Source organism: Pteropus vampyrus, unplaced genomic scaffold (assembly GCF_000151845.1).
Source record: "Pteropus vampyrus isolate Shadow unplaced genomic scaffold, Pvam_2.0 Scaffold12, whole genome shotgun sequence".
Lineage (NCBI taxonomy): Eukaryota > Metazoa > Chordata > Mammalia > Chiroptera > Pteropodidae > Pteropus > Pteropus vampyrus.
In genome coordinates this window covers 15,058,209-15,076,690 of record NW_011888793.1, presented here as the reverse complement: position 1 = coordinate 15,076,690, position 18,482 = coordinate 15,058,209, and the positions used below count along the sequence as shown (strand labels likewise).

General features: G+C 34.9%; 1 protein-coding gene and 1 pseudogene across 6 annotated transcripts in view; one reads left to right on the top strand and one right to left on the bottom strand.

Annotated features, from left to right (window-relative positions):
• The window catches only part of NLGN1 (neuroligin 1), a 995,729-nt gene that overhangs the window by 743,535 nt on the left and 233,712 nt on the right, over window positions 1-18,482 (bottom strand). The gene's annotated exons all lie outside the window — the stretch shown is intronic.
• On the top strand, window positions 2,133-2,251 carry LOC111732924 (annotated as a pseudogene).

Here is an 18,482-nt window from a genome sequence, read left to right as displayed (position 1 = left end):
TGAGTACCACTACACACCTATTAGGATGGTCAAAAACACACTGACAACATCAAATGCTGGAGAAGATGAAAAACAACAGGAACTCTCATTCATTTGCTGGCTGGAATGCAAAATGGTACAGCCACTTTGGAATACAGGTTAGCAGTTTCTTTCAAAACTAAACATATTCTTACCATATAGCCAGTGACTGTGCTCCTTGGTATCGATCTGAAGAAGCTGAAAACAAGTCTACACAAAAACATAACCATGGATGTTTATGGCAGCTTTATTTATAATGTCAAAACTTGGAAGCAACAAAGATGTCCTTCAGTAGGTGAATGGATAAACTGCTATATTCAGATATAGGAATATTATTCAGCACTAAAAAGAAACAAGCTATCAAAACATGGAGGAAACGTAAATGCACATTACTAAGTGAAAAAAAGTCAATCTGAAAATGCTGCATACTGCGATTCCAACTAAATGACATTCTGAAAAAGGCAAAACTATGGAGACAATAAAAAGATTAGTGGTTGTCAGAGGTTGGGGAGGGAGGAAAAAATCAATAAGCAGAGCACAGAGGATTTTTAGGGCAGTTAAACTACTCTGTATGACACTGCAATGATGAATACATCTCATTACACATTTGTCAAAACCCACTGAACGTACAACACTCAGAATTAACCACAATGTAAATTATGGACTTTTGGGGATAATGATGTGTTAATGTAGGTCCATTGATTTTAATAAATGCACCACTCTGGTGGGGGATGTTGATAATGGGGGAAGCTACATATGTGTGGGGCCAGGGGGCATATGGGAAATCTCTGTAGCTTCCACTCAATTTTCTGTTAAACCTAAAACTGCTCTAAAATTTTTTTTAAACTGTTTTTCACCCAGAAAAATTGTGTAAAAAAATTAATTATCAAAATGAAAAATGCTTATCGATATTGACTTAATTAGATTTATCACTAAGTATGTCACACAAATAAAAACATTTCAACATATATGAAATAAATATTTTGTATATTATACATTTTTGCTACATTTGATAAGAAAACTAGCATGACTAAAAATAGATATTGACTTTCTACTTGTTCAAAACTACCCTTTTCCTTAGAGAAACAAAATGAAGTGTAAATGACAAAAAAATTTAAAAAGAAAGAAAAAAGAAAAGAGGGCTCCTTAGAGAAATGCCTAGCTCCAGGATTTGAGAAGGGAAAGTACAAGATGAGCTTGAAACATCTTACTGTGCCAGAAAGTAAGGCACTGCTCCAAGGATGATAGGGGCATGTGTAAAGGGTACAAGATCCACCCTGAAGTGCTCTACTGGGTCAAATATGGGGAAATGAGAGCATAAAAAGAAAAAAAAAAGAGTATCTTATTGTAACGCATAAAATAAAATTGAACAGAATGAGTATATCATGATAAAAATTAATTAATTAATTAAAAGTTAGCTGGGAATGGGATATTTACATAGTATCAAGGTATTGCCTTCAAAATAATTGTTAATTACAAAGGAGAAAGAAATAACTTTATAGGGAAGAAGAATGGCAGACATCATCTTAATTAAGAACCACCTGAGAGGATGAAATGAGAAAAGTTTAGCATCACTTTCTTTAATACTTCTCCCAAAGATGCATGCTTGAAAGCTGATGGCAAAAAATCATCAAACACAAACTAATTGACTACCAAACAACTGCCCTATAATCCTTAAAATGTCAAGGTTATGAAGTCAAAGAAAGATTGAGGAACTGTATCAGAATGAATGAACAAGGCTAAACAGACATGGAGACTAAATACAAAACACAACTTTAAACTGGATTCTTTGGTTACAAAGAACATTATTGGAATACTTGACAAAAACTAACAGGATCTGAGAATTAGATGAAGTAATATAGCAGCATTAATTTTCTGATTTTGATTGCTGTATTGTGATTAGGATGGAGAATGTCCTTATTTTTAGGAAATGCACATTAAAGTATTTGAGGATGATGGGCAACTCACTTTCAAATGGCTTAGGAGAAAAATAGGCACTTGAACTCTGCTTGGAATATTTTATAAGTTGAAGGTTATTTCAAAACAAAAAAATGTAAAATAAAAAACATTCTGAAAAAAAATTAATAGATTGGGATCCTAATTCTAAAATTTCAGTCTACAGCCATTCCACCCTGAACAAGCCCAATCTCATCTGATCTTGGAAGTTAAGGAGGGTCGGGCCTGGTTAGTACTTGGATGGGAGACCACCTAGGAAGACCAGCTGCTGTAGGCATAAAAAATAAGGGATTGTAAGCTGACAAGGTCCTTGCAATCTGTGAGGTCAACCAAGGGTTGTCTTGCCTAAAATTAATTAATTAATTAATTAATTAATTAATTAAAAAAATAATAACAATAATTAATAATAATAAAAACTTTAACAGTATAAAGATTATTTAAAATTTACTTTAAGTTAATAGAATTCTAATAATATTTTTAACTTAACAAATATCTTATAATCTGCCTGGAAGAAAGAGTGGATCAGATAGTAAGAAGATATTTGAAAAAAGAGAGTAATACACACAACTTTTATTACTTAATACTATAAAATTATTAGAAATATACAGCAAATTAAAACAATATAGCATTTTTTTCCAAATAAACAGGTCAATGAAACTGAAGAAAAAGTCCAGAAAATGCAGGCACATGTAAATATTTTGTACATTTAAAATTACTGTGGAAAGATGGGTTCTTCGATACTGCTATTTAGAGTCTTACCTTATACTTTGAAATAAAACAAGCTCTGGATGAAACAAAAATTGACTGTAAAAAACTCAAAACATAAAGGCATGTAAAAAAATATAGGTTAATATGTATATAATTTGGTGTCACAGAATCTAACCTTGATATCAAAGATAGAAACCAGAAAGATCTATATTCCCATAAACAAAATAAGAAGACAATAGATTAGAAAAATTAGATAATTTTCAAAGAGCTAATTCAATTGGCAAATAGATATACTTTTAAATGTTTCAATTATTAATAACCAAAGTATTGCCAATTTAGGCGATGACAAAGAAGATTACACCTATTGGATTGGCAAATATTAAAAAGTATGTAATGTCCAGTATTGAAGTAGAGACACAGAAGCTTTGTAAGAGGGATTATATATACCATCATTAAAAAGATTGAAAATATGCATCTACCACCCAAAAATTTCCCTCTCAAGAATTTACCCTAAGAAAATAACCAAATAAGGCTGCAAGTATAAGTAATGTTTGTTGTTGATAATAAGAACAAAATAACAATAAAAAAATAATTAGGTGTTAAATTATGTCATTAAAACAATGAATTAATAATTATGTCATCTAATCTTTCACCTATAGATATGAGAAATAAATGCATGAAAGAGTATTAACAGATCACTTTTGTATTTAAAAGTGTGCAGGTCTGTACACATGCACACTTTCGCATACAATATACACACACTCTCAGAGGGAGAGAATTGAAGAACCAGAGAAATAAAATAGATGGATAAAAGGAGTTATCTCAGAATGATAGGATTGCAGTGTTTCTCTTTCTATCTGCACAACTGTTTCTTTTCTAATTGTTATAAAATATGCATGCATTTCTTATTTAAAAATAATAAAAGCTATAGAAATTTGTGAGGAAAACAATCTGAAAATTAATGAGGCAGAAAATTTGCAAAAAAAGTTTAAAACAGAAATAAAACATCTAAGAATGTAGTTAACTACATTTTTCATATTGTGCATTCCCTTCATTTTGTATTACAATACTTGCTATCTGATTTACATGTAGCAGAACTATTAAGTTACAAAACAATTGTATAACTGATAGAGAGCTAACATTGTATCTTTAAAATTGCAAGTCATTGTTGCAAGCAATTTGTTATCAATTTTCACATTTCTGTGTAGTGTATAATATAAAACTAAGCTTCTCAAAAGAAATAACATTCATATTCGATATATATTTCTAAGAAAGAATTTAAAACCACAGAATGATAAAATATAAATTACTAATTTTATAAAGAGAATGATTATTTCCATGAAATTAGAAATACTTATATGATTCAGATAATTAATCAAGATAGGAAAACATTTTTAAATGTAAATAGATTACTGAGAGAATTGAGTTGAAATATCATATCAAGAACTATTTTAAATAATTTTAATTAGTAGACTTATAAATGATTGTCTAATTCTGTAGTCTTAAAATAGAAAAAAAAAAACATTTTTTGGAATCATCAGAAAAACTAGTTTTAATTTATTTTCTACTTCCACAAACTCTCTTGGACATTTACAGGATATTTAAATTCAATGACATCATGACTAAAACAAATACAATTTGTGTAGCCACAGAGAATACCTTGTAACATGGAAGAATATTTCCAAATATAATGCTTAATACAAAAAGGTAGGTTTTCTATAAACAAAAACAACACAAAGTATTAATTCTAAATAATGGATTCCCAAAGTCACCAGTTTGTACACACAATAAGTTTTAATTTTACAGTTATAAGAGCATATATTGATATTATTGGACATAAATGTTGAATTAAAATTGACAGGTGAAATGTTCAAGCCACAGTAACAAAAGAAATTATGCTATAAAAACTGCCAAAAACATAACTGTAGACTTCAAAATAAATGCCTGGATTTTCTTCTATCTCTATTAAAATACATTAGACTCACTTCAACTATATATTTTAAAGAGATATAATTTTTGTGCTTGAACCATGCCAGCATCCATTTTTTTCTATTAAATTTTAGAGAGTACAATTATTATTTGCAATCATATATCTCCCCACCTCTCATTTCCAATCTTGATTTTCACATTTTCTGAAATATTCAAGTGAGGAATGAACACATTGTTTTGCATTTAACTTTTTACATTGCTTTTATTAGGCGCAGCATTATATTTGACATGGGTCTGCTTTGTGATCAAAGGCAATATTTTCTGAACTGAATCAGTCACTTAGAAATAGGAAAGAAAAAGAAATGTGAATTAAGGAAAATAATTCATGCAGTGAAAGAAGCTGCTCCTTGATGCTGTTTTTCCTTTGGCCTTTTGATGCCATCTCTGAAAAATGGATTTTCATTGAAAGAAAAGAATAAAATCAATCCAATGAGGTACTATGTAGCCTATATACACTATCTCATTTAATTCTCCTATTAAATGAGGAGCACGCCTAAGGTTATAAAGTTCATAAGTTTGGGGCACAGAATGCATATCTTGGGCATTATCTTTGCTTACCCCCTTGGTGATCAAATCCAGTTTCATGATATAAATAACATCTGTTCTATCTCTACCTCTATATCTATCATCACTATCTCTGTCATCTCTCTCTGTCATATCTCTCTCTCTCTCTCTCTTTCTTTACCTTTCCCCAGACTCTGATTTCCTTTGCCCAACTGACTATAAGACATCTCCACTTGGATTTCTAAAAGACTACTCAAACTCAACATGTACAAAACTGAACTATTAATATTCACCTCTTAAAACCTGATCCACCCTCAGCTTTCTCCATTAAAGTGATGAAAACTTTAACCTTCAAATTGCTCATGTTAAAAAGCTTGGAGTCAACCGAGACTCAACTCTTAGATTCCACTTTCAATCCACAAGCAAATCCTGTAGGATCTATTGTCAAAACTTTGCCAGAATTTATCCACTTTTTCTTACCACCTTCATACCCCTATCCTGGTAAAAGACATTATTACTGTTCATTTGGATGATTGCAGTAGTGTTGTAACTGGTCTCCTCACTTAAAAACCTGCTTTCTCTGTACTTTATCGATCCAACGATGAGAATTATCCTTTTAAAATATCAGATTATATCACTCTTCTGATCACAACACTTCAATGGACTCTTCTTACTCAGAGTTGAAGCCAAAGTCCTTACAAGGGCCTGTAAGGTCCTATATGATCTGTATCACTTCCCTTTAGGAGATGGTCTCCTCTCCTAATATTCTCTCACTCTCCACCCACCCCCCGCCTCAACTCCAGTCTTAGTTGCCTCCTTGATGTTTACACCAGAGATGCTCTCACTGTAAGAATTTTTACTTATTGCTCCTTCCACCTGAAGAGTTCTCTCAGATACACATATGACTTGCTCCTTTAGCTCCTTCAAGTTTATTCCAACTATCATCATCCTAGTAAGATTTACTCTGGCCATTTGATTTTGAATTGAAATCATACCTTCCATTCCCAACATTCCCCACACCGCTTCTCTGCTTTATTGTTTTCTCCAGGGCACTTACCATCTTTGAATACATTATACAAATTATTTATTCATTTTATTTATAGTCTATCTCTCCTAAAATAGGATGTAAGCTCAATGAATACAGGAGTTATGGTTTGCTTAATTCACTGTTATAGCCCAAGAACTTCAAACTGAGCCTAACACCATAAATATCTTTGACAAAATGAATGAATCTAACTTTAAATTCTAGTCAATTTTCACTTTTAATCCTCTCTCACCAAACTTCTCCTTCTTCTTTGTTTGTCTTTCACTAAGGAGGATTTTACCGTTAGTTTAAATACTTCTGGATTAAGTACCACAAATTCTATAAACATCTGATTGTTCACAGTTGCAATGGAAACTTTATAAAAACATGGTATGACTTAACAAATATGACTCATAACATGAAAATATGTTCATCCTCCACTGAACTTTTGTCAGCCAATTTTCTAAAGATTCCCATCTCGATATCTAAATTCCTTATATTACTCTCAGGGAATAAAAATATATGACCAGAGGAATAAATTCAGCAGAAGGAAAATGGCAAAGTATAAAAGAATCTGGTAAAATAATAGAAGAGTGAAGGATAAATGCAAAGACAAACAAGAAAAAATTTACAAAAGCTCATCAACAAAGATGTATGCCCATAGAAATTAATGTTTCAAGTTCTAAATCATGAAAAAAAAAAAAAACTTTACAAAAGTGTAGGGAATGAGGATAAAAATAGAGGGTAGAAGTCACCTGAAATGTTTAGCCTATCAAGCTGCTGGTTAAAGGCATCACACACTCTTCAAGAAAGCAAGTCGATATCTGTTCCGAAAAGTTAAGAATGAAAGGCAATAAACCTTTATTGAGCTCATCTTACATCAACATATTGAGTACTTAGCAACATATTGATGCTCAAAAAGGTTAATTGAGTTCACAAAATGGCCAGAAACAGGGACTGGATTAGAACCCATTTCTATCTGATTCTAAAGCTCATTCATGCAATTAAGAAAGGAATACCTTTTCTCTGCTATAGATCAAAGCAAAAGTTTTTAGAGACAAATGACAAAGATAACCCGGGTTAAAAAAATAAAAAAGAGGATTGTCATACTGTAGTACCTATAGATTAAGAAAAAGTCATACCTTTATTTGTCTGAATACCCCATTCCAGGACTCAAGTAAGTGATAAACTCCTCATCTTCTTTAGAGATTGAACTCAGGTACCTCTCTATGTCATGGCATCATTATCATCAGACAGCATTTACTACCCTGTCTATACAAACCTACCAGCAGAGGTTAAGAGGAAGTCTCCTGTAAAATGGCAACGAACCACTGAGGAAGGCCATCAGAGTGGTCCATTAGTCTTCCAAACATTTACTGAGAACCCAGTAGAGTTAAGCTCTCAATCTGCTTGATATTAGGAATACTGAACTAAAAGCCACAAGTTCTGCTTAGTTGTAGTCTCTTCAGGCTGCTATAACAAAATACCATAGACTGGGTGGTTTATAAACAACAGGAATTTCTCACAGTCCAGAGACTGGAAGCCTGAGATCAGGGTGCCAGACTGGTTTGGCGAAGGTCCTCTTCTGGGTCACAGACTGTTCTTTGTATCCTCAGATGGCAGAAGAGGTAAGGGAGCTCTCTGGAGCCTCTTTTATAAAGGCACTAATCCCCTCCTCAAATCCCCACTTCCTAATGTTATCACATTAGGCTTTGGGATTTCAACATATGCATTTTTGAGGGGACACAAATATTCAGACCATAGCACTTCCTTTTCATGGAATTTAGATAGGGTGAGGCAGACTGATGGTGATGAGCTGCAAAAGCACAGAGTGACATTCAAGAGTGAAGCCTTGGGCCTGAAGAAGGCATCAGGGCCAATAAATATGCAATGCTAGGACAGACATAGTGATTGAGAAGCTAGAAGCATGTACCATCACACAGATGAAGAGTTAGCTTGAGGGAGTACTAAGAGCAGGTAGCAGAAGGCAGTCTCTCAGGAAAGGCTCAGTCAGGGGCACATCCCTGTCAAAGTACCTGTTTACAATGTCCATTTATCAACTAGAGAACAACAAAATAAGAATGGGCCTCAGAAGCCAAGCAGAAGTCGGATTAATTGTTGCATCCTCAAATTCCAGAGTTCTTTAAGAATCTATTTTATGTCCTTGTGCTCTCAGAAAGTAAGATAGAATCTTACTGTAGCTATTGCCATGGCTATAACTATTGCTTCATTGATATTAGCTTTGAGAAAGAACTGCAAAAGCTGGGAATTATGAAATTATAAGGGGCCATCAGAGATAAGGGTAAAAATTGTTTTTGCATTCATTATACTTCTAAGTATTTGTTTGCAAACCTGACAAGTCATAAACAACTATAAGAAACTAATTGTCAAAAGATTATAAGTATTCAAAATATGTAAATAATAGTCATAATGGGTCTTGAAAGAAAATTATCTATGCTAATAAAAAAGAAAACAGGAGAGAAAGAGAAGAATGTGGATAGGGCCAAGTAAGAGATCAAAAAGAGAAAGGAAAGAACAATAAATGGGATAATAACAGACTAGGAAAAAACACAAAGAATAGAAAAAAAAAAACCACCTCTGCCCTTCTCCTTTATGGCCATCTGTGACTCACTGGATTTTTCTGCCTCAGGGCTTTAGTAAACATGGCTGAGGTCATAGGACAGGGAAAGTTGTTCTCAGAGTACCTTCACTGTGGCTAGATAGGCCTGTCCATTCAGCACGAAGTTCATTCACACAACAGATGACTGTTGAAGGGTGGAGCAATTCACAAAATGGATAGATAAATAGATGATGTAGATAGATAGATGATAGATAGATAGATAGATAGATAGATAGATAGATAGATAGATAGATAGATAGATAGAGATGATAGATAGATAGATAGATAGATAAATAGATAGATAGATAGATAGATAGATAGATAGATAGATAGATAGATAGATAGATAGATAGATAGATAGATAGATAGATAGATAGATAGATAGATAGATAGATAGATAGATAGATATACATACATACAAAGATACATAGATACATCAATACATAGACAGGCAGACAGAAAGATAGATATTTTATTTACACACCTTTATGTGTCAGGCTGTGGGCCAAGACTTTATATACATTTTCCTTTACTCTTCACGATGCTCTAAAAACAGAGCTATCTGTATCTTCCTTTATGAATAAGGAAAGTGAGACATAGAGAGGTTAAATAACTTGATATAAAGCTAGAATTCATATATAGACCCCTCTGACAGTAAGGCCTATGCTCTGAATCATTCCACTGCTTGATTCCACTATAGGATGCTGCCTTCTGCTCTGTTATACTCAACAGTATCCTATATTCATAGAGCTCAATAATACATAAAATAACTTTTTAGACTTTGACTCATTTGATCTTTACAACTACTCTGTGAAACAGACAAGGATATTTGTCTTTCCTATTTTAAAGGTAAAAACATGGAGACTCAGCCAGGTTAAGTGGCTTCCAGCAATCGTTAACACATGGCCAAGTTAGAACTTATATGTATACCATCCAACTTCAAATTCAGTGCACTATCTACTGCATCAAGCTCGTTTTCATCCTACTTCTAGAAATAAGCAAGATTTGTCTTCATACTGCTAAATTACTTGTTGAGGAATAAAAAAATAAGGATCAGAGAAAGAGATATAATACTTGTCAATTGCCTTAAATTATTGCCCTCTCCCAACCCCTACCATCTCATTAGATTTAAATAGCAATCCTTATATAATAAAGAGCTATAAATTTGTGCATTTTGCACTTGACAAAGGAAGTTTTGCTGAATGCATTGCTTGAAGGTCCAGAATTTAACCATATACCACTGAGTTACCATAATTATTTAGAGGAATTTTAAATCTAAGTATTTGAAATCACCCTTTAATCACAATGAGCTTGAAAAACAAATGTGGTTTTCAAGATACTCCAAATATTCTAATTTTACTTGATAGACATTGAACCAAAAACCAAGGAAAAGTTTTGCTCACTTTGCAGTTACCCCCTCAGCATCCCCTGTCTCCTTCTGCATCTTAGTGTGAGTTATTTCCGTTGATTCCAGGTGGACTTCTTCTACGGAGTTATTTATATGTGGACATCTTAGGGCATCTCCACTACTACATCCCAGAATCCCTGCCACATCAGACTTTCTATTTCCTGTTGATTATTTTTTAGGCCCTGCATTCTCATACTTCTCAATACTACTCACTCCACCCCTTGTGGTTCTGCTCCAACAAATCTGACTTTGAAGTGAGATGTTGGTCCCTAAAGCCTCCTTCCTTGCTCCCCTCAAAGACAGAAACATGCAGGTCCTTTTCCTTTCAAGAATTTTACTGCTAATCACAAGAGGAAAATAAAGAGGAGTTATACAACACACAGTGTCATTCTCACTTCATATCTAAAGCTCCGGATTGCCCTCTGAGGTGGCAAACTGAAGCTTCCGCGTGCCTCTGCTAAACAAAGTATAGCAGTATAGCAGTAATTCTAGGAATAATACAAACAAAGGACCACTGATCCCCTAAGTCCATTCCTAGTTGCCTGAGGATTGCTTCTTCTCCAGTCCAATTCAAATAGAGCCATTAATTGTTCCTTGGCAGGGGACTGGGTCTTTTACTTAGCCTGCCTCCCCCCACCTTCCCCGACTCCCCCCACCCTTACCCAGTTTTATGTGTACTACCAACAAGAGTACTGCTATGACTGAATGTTTGTGTTCCCCCCTACATACCCCAAATTCATATGTTGCAATCTTATCCCAGTGTGACGACACTTGGAGGTGGAACCTTTGGGAGGTGATAAGGTGAGGAGAGTAGAGCCTTCATGAATGAGATTAGTGCCTTTATGAAAGAGACCTCAGGGAGGTTCCATCCCCCTTCTGCTGTGTCCTTACATGGGAAGAAGACAGTTGTCTGTGAACCAGGAAGGAGGCCCTCAAATTAGTCACCTAATTTGTTGGTGACTTAATCCTGGGCTTCCTAGCCTCCAGAAGTATGAGGGGGAAAAAAAATGTTGATTAAGCTGCCCAGTCTATGGTATTTTTGTTATAATAGCCTGAATGAACTGACAAGCACTGTGTAATAAATACCTCTTTTCTCACACTCAAATAAATGTTTAGGCATTCCTCTCTCTCGCTTAAGCCAGTGAGATAGCTATCATGTTGCTACCACACATAGCTTGGAGATAACAAGGTGTGAGGATGACCATTTCAGATCTTCCAAGCCCCTCTCTGGGTGTCCTGTTCCACATCCCAATGCAACTTAAGTATGGAGATGCCACAGATGCACCCTCTGTGCAAAACTCATGCCAACCCCTCTGCCTTTGATGGCAGCCTGCCACACCACCGCCACTGCTGCTTTCTCCCTCTTTCTCCTCCCAGAGAGAAAAGCTTTCTTTCTATCTTCTTGCCCATGTGGTGAGCAGATCATCTGAGAGATATCTTTAGGTCCAGGGCTTCCCACCTTACCCAACATCCCAGCCTAGAATTGCTCTAGACATCTGGGGGCCATGGTTCCCTGATAAAATATTAATCAATGCCTGCCAGACTCCTGGCAGTTGGCAAAATTCCTATGTATCTTCTTCTCAGTAATGGTCCTTTTATCTAGACTGAGAAGTACTATTTTAAAAATTTAAATGAAACAGATGCATGGATGGATAGGTGGATAGATAGATGAGAGAGACAAACAGAGACAAACAGACAGACAGACAGGACAGCCAAAAATAGATCTGTGTTTCTTGTCTCAGAGGCAAATTTGTATACCCAAATTTATATCCCACAAGCAGAATGCTACATCATAAGAGTCCTGTTACATTCCCCTGACTACCCTCCTCCAAACACTTCATATCATAAATAGATTGGATATGGGCAGTTTGTCAGAGAAAGTCTGGCTGGGGTGGCAATGCAGGAAGAGAATGAAAGACTGTTATAAAGAAAGAAGGATAAATACTGCCAGAAAGTCAAGTGTAACAATTCTTCATTCTCGTTTTCTCCTCTCCATCTGTAGCACGAACCACAAATAATCAAGTACTTTCTTGAAAAGAATGACTGTTACATGGAAAGGAATCTAAAAAAGCATTTGTCATCAACATTATGTACTGCAAATTTCATTGTCTTATTTATTATAATCGAGTCAACAAAGTGACACTACCTGAGCCAGTAGATACCATTTTATTTCACAGAATTATTCTTTCCTTGTGATAGCGTGTAATGAGATTTACCTGATGCTGTCAAAGCTGGGGTGGGGGCTGAGAAGTATTAAGAATAAAGCTCTTTTATTCAAAGAAGAACTACAGTAATTCTGCCTTTCCAATGTTTTATGATTTGGGTTAGAATCAGCAAAGATAAAATGACAAAAGACCTCGTCGCATTTACTAAACTTTGGCTCCAGAAACCTCCCCTCCAAGAAAAGACAACTGGAATCAATACATTTTCCTGAAATATTTTGGCAGAGTGGTAATTAAGAAAGTATCCTCAAAACTATATGCATTTGACTGTTTCTTCATGAAAAATGTCAGGGTGCTAATAAAGATCTGTGACTTCTATTTTTCTTTTAGTATACTGATTTTCACTTCTCTAGCATGGGACTCAAAGACAAGCTTACTTGATGTCCTCATGGCAACACTGGTTTTACTGTTTTACAACAACATCACTAGTGCAAATATGCATTTGTGTGTGTGTGTCTGTATTAGACAGACAGAGAGACAGAGAGAGAGAGGAAGAGACAGAGAGAGACAGAGGGACAGAGATGGGAGAGGGGGAGAGAGAATGTGTTTGAGGGCTAGCATGTACATCTAAAGGTTTTTATTCTTCATTTTTATTTTTGGTAACATCATTTACATTATAAAAACAGTAAACTGGCATAAATTTCAATCATACAAACTTGCTAATAGTATTTTAAAGAGAGACAATGGCAAGATCAGAGAGAATACTTCTTGCTCCAAATACAATTTTACATTTTGAAATATGATTTATTTTCTGGACAGTGGCCAGGCAATTACCATTCACAAATATTTCAAGTGGGAAAAATGAAGTAGTTGCTTCTAGTCCCATAATTTGGAATTGCTGCTAACAGATTTTACTTATCAACTTTTCTGCCTTTCTTTTTTGGAAAAATACAATAAAATCTTAATATTTCTGCATTTCAAGCCATGTCAGCTTGCTGATGCCTGAGACAAAACTGTGTAAGTGGCTCCCTCTGGTGCTGCTATTAGTATTGTTTTTTTTGTTTGTTTTTTGTTTTTTGTTTTTCACAACCAAGATGTAAACCAGATTATCTAGGAAAGCTAATTAGAAGTTCTCAGGTCTGTATTACTAGAAACATCTTTTGGGATAGAATTCCACTTGGAATAATATTAGATGAGCGTGATTTTTGTTTGTAATATAAGAATAGACATGAATTCTTCCTTGGCCTTTTTCCTTAACTTCATGTACACCAAATGGAATTACAAAAGGTAAAAGAAAAGTCATGCTCACTAAACCTTGGCCATTCTTGTTGCTGAAAATTCTAATGCCCCTAGAAACTACTTAAGTACTTCTCATGGACCTTCCCAGGGCAATCAGTCACCACCATGGACTCCACTTTGACCTGTGGCCTACGCAGTAGTGATGAGGGTAAAAAGTGGAGTCCTAAAAAGTCTGTTTCAAGAGGCAACTGAAGGGTCCAGAACAGCATCTCTGGATAGCAGTGGGGAGGAAGGTGGCAAAATCTTCTTCATGGTTGAGATTCATAGTTGTCTCCAATGGTCACTCTTTTCAGCATAAGTCCTATCCACAGGTAGCCAATGCTTGAAATTTAAGCTTTGAGGACAGTCATCACAATGGAAAGCCACAGTGATTAGTCTGAGGCAATCTGCAGACTCTCCCATGTTACTCTTGTCCTCCTTTCTGCCCAAGAGGCAGAACATCGTCCCTGATGTATTTCTCTAAAGCACAGCATAGCCTCCACCACTAGCCAGAATGTTAATGCATTATCACTCTGTACACTGAGAAAACAAGTGACCATATGTAGCCTATGCCAATGGAGCTGTAACTGTGAAGAACAATGGCTCTGAGTCAACAACAGAATTAAACTACTCCCTCTTGTGAAGCTCTTCTGAATATTTTAAGTGTTGCCTTGAAAGTGTGGGATTATGTGCAAGCATAAACATTAGCTTAATGCAATTTTTTTGGTTTGAAATATGCCACAGTTTAAAAATCAGAATCGAAATGCAGAAAATAACTTTGGGATAAATTTAATTTTTTTCAAGTGTGATTAAAACATGATTGAAGAGGCATACTTTATGTATAATTAAAGTTGCTTTGTAATTAAGAGATTTAAGCATGTATAGAAAATGATACAGCTTAGTTTGGAGATTTTACAAAGGCGCCTATTAAACACTCACTCTCTAGCAAGCCTGTGACTCAAATGTTTTCACATTCTAATGCTGATAGAGTCCTTAAATTTTTTAAAGCTGCCAATTTCACCATTTCTAAATGCTTTATCCTTTCTTCATGTGTTAGTGAAATAAAAACAGCCCTGTTTCCTGCATACGCCAGAACAGGAATATAGAGCACTCTATCTCTTCATTTCAAAGGCTCCAGGAGAAGAAAAGATTCTCAGACTCTTTGAGACACGGTTTGACTTATCTTTGTCTTTTCCACCAGGTGTAGCATCATTTCTGACCAACTACATAAAAACTGTGAGATAAATGGCTATTATTGAGTGAGCAGAATGTGTTTGTGTATGAGTGCACAAGGTTATCGTAATAATAAGAACACTTTGGGACATTCTTTATATGCCATGTGAAGGTGCTATAATACATTATTGTCCTTAATCCCATAACAGCCCTAAGGCTGGCATTATCAACCCTATTGGACAGATATACACATAAACTAGATCAAAGAAAGGATGAAGACTACACAGAATCACACGTTTTAATACTAACGGAGCAACAGGATCACTTTGAGGACTAAAGAATAAGGCAGAACAAGCTTGTTTTCTCAGTCTTTTCACTTTTTAACACCTTCTCCATATCCCAGTTCCTCAATCCCCACCCCGCCCCCGGGATTGCCTCCTGGTTTCCCTGTAGGGCCCTAAAGCATCCTTCTGGTAAGCACCTGGCACCTAACCAAGTCTTAATCTCACTGGCAATGGTTTAAACTAACCTTCCTGGCCTTCCTCCATCAAAACCTGTCTATTTTATGTTTCATTCATTTTACTTGAGTATCACATGCAGGAAGGAAAAATTCAAATGCATTCATACTAGAGTGTTGGTTGCTGACATTTATAGTTAGGAGGTTTTTGCAACAGTCTTATGGTGCAACAGAAAATTTTTAATTTGGGTTCTGGTTCGAGATACAGAAAGGGAAGCATGGAAAAGACTGCAGGGTTCAGGAGAAAAGAGCATGGGGCTAAAGAAATAATATTCATGAGTATAAGAAAAAAGTATTCTGGATTTATTGCTCCAGGGAGCAAGAACACATTTCCTAGTGTCTTTCCCCTTTCTCATGTAAACACTGTATGAAAAATGAATAACCTTTCTAAGAAAAGTACTTGTTTCTTCTCATGCTTTCTCATATCTGGCATTCACCTACAATTTTCAACTAATTCAGATAGATGGATGAATGGATGGATAGATGGATAGAAGACAGACAGATACACATATATATATATATATTACTGTTTTGCAAATGTGAGTATAGCAGGAAATTTAAAGGATATTGCAAACTTAAAGATACTCTTTAAACTTGCAGTATCTTCCCGATAGACTTTCCATTCCAGTGACCGTGCCTTCTTTCTGCCATATAGTATCATCACCTCACTCTCTTTTTCTTTTTGGGGTTGCATAGCAGAGAAAGGGCCCAATAAGGAAAGGTGGTTCTATGAAGTCTCATGCCTCTTTAAAGTTTTAGAGAAGACTAGGGAGGGAATGACATTCTAAATCAAATACCAGGACTATTCCCAGTGTATTTCTGACTGGCAGAGTAATAATAAACCAATTCGTGAGAAATTATGACCATGTTTATGGAGTTCCATAGAAAACATGCTCATGCTCTTCTGAGTTCTTCCCTGTTCCCCAGGTGCTGGTTATTCTAGCCACCGATTCCCAAAATGAGCTGCTATTTTTACAAGAGTGGATTCAAGGAGAGTCAGGAGGGACATATTGATTTCATGTGCAATTTAGTAGAAACAGAGGGCTATATCTCACTTGAAATTGCATCTCTTAAACCTTAAAAAATATTACAATTTTTTAAGTAATGAGGATGTTAAAAGACAGATTAGCACCAACTAGAGCCTTTCTCTCTTAAGCAAATGAGACATTTTGATTATAAGTGTCCTGTAATCAGCAGATCTGAAAGAATTGACTCAGGTATTATATTGAAAGGGAGGATGGGAAAGAAAACATATTTTGAGAGATAGAGTGTTTCTGGTACTTCCTGGGGAGAGGGTGTCCAGGTTAGAAAACAATATCTTGGCAGAAGAATCTCCTTGTTTGATGACAAACAATCAAATAATCTCAAACTGAGTTGCTATCAACCAGTTACATTAATAGACATATTATCAGAAAGTTATATTTTCCATTTTAAATAACTTAACTCGTTTTCTGGTAGAAATGAGTTTTTTTCTGATATAAAAATACTTAGAACTAGTTTTTCCAAGGACTTATTTATCTCAAGGAAAATATATAATTGATATTTCTGATCTCCAGAGGTCCTAAGCCAAACTACTCAATACAGAATGAGATGTGTATTTTCAATAAGCACTCTTTTCTACAGTGGTATTTCTCAATGTGAGTTGTTTTATTTATTATTTTCACTTTTTAAAAAGTCTAGAATGATCAATTACTTTTGCTACATGTCCTATTCTTAATTTTTATTGCTTTTGCTCAAGCAGTGCTTTGCTCCCTCTTCTCCATTTATTCATATCACAATCTCTTTCACACTTTCTTCACTAAATCTTCCAAAAAGTAAAACTTCATTCTTTATAAATTCTAGCAATTATTGCCTGTACTGCTAAACTAACAATTCTATAATCACAGACATATGTCATATATGGTGCTCTTATATTTTTACTTTCCTGTTTATGAAATTGACACATGAAGGCATTACACGAACATTGGATATTTAGGTCCAAGCTCTATCATTGTATAAATCAAGCAAGTCATGTCTTACTTCAGCCTCAGTTTTGTCACCTGCAAACTGAGGAGACTGACCTATAATTTTCTAAAAAACCAGTATGACTCTTTCAACTTCTCAGCTGGGAATACCACTGAACAGTTACTGAAAAAAATTTTTTAATGAATTAATCCTTTTTAGAACATGTTTTACAGATCATCTGGGATCAAAAATTGTGATTTTCCCCTTTAGTCATAAAAACGTGATTGTAATGCGAATATAATCTCAACACTCTATTTAATGGTCTAAGTCTAAGCCATTATATAATATTCTTCATTTTAAATACTAGTATCTTGAATATTTTTCTTATGGACAAAGTGACAGAAATAGAGAATTAAAATAATAAATTATTCAATAAAATTCTACTTAGTTGCAGCAATATTATGCATTTCTATACTTTAATTGTATTAAAAAAGAGCTTAAGGATATATGGTCAAAGGAAAAAAATGGGTTTTCTTCCTGATCTATAAATCAACTCTCTTTATGGCAAAATAGGTAGGTGAGAGGGAACATAGTGTTTTCTTTTTGGTGACTAGAGCTACAATGAGAGAAAGGAGAGTGGTATATCTCTAGAGAGCTTGTTATTCATCAGAAAGTAAGTACCTAGCTTTCTGACCACTTAAGAGCAGTGGCAATTTTCAAATACAATACAGAAAAGAAACACCGTTGTCTGTGGAATTGCACAGTAAGAACTGTCAAGATATATCCACAAATAGTAGCATCTGACTGATCCAACCTGAGACTCCTCTTCCTTTTATTCATACTTTTTTAAACCAGTGGTATGTGGTTGAGTAATGATAAAACAAAAAAAGAAAACTTCATTTTTATCTGCCTATTTTCTCTTGCTTTTTACTGATGACTCTCCTTTTTAAGCAGAACATTTATATATAGTGATAGTTAATTTCTTCTGGAAGTTTGCTTTGTACTTAATGGAAAATGCATTTTCTCTTTGCCTCTTTCCACTTTTGCTTACTTTATTTGGCTTTGGTTTGTTCAGTAATCTTTCACAGTATATTTGAGGAGAAGGGTCCTAAATCCTAACTATTCTGTTGAATCTTCTGCATTGCTTACAGTTCTTTAAAGAACAAATAAAATAAGCCTCA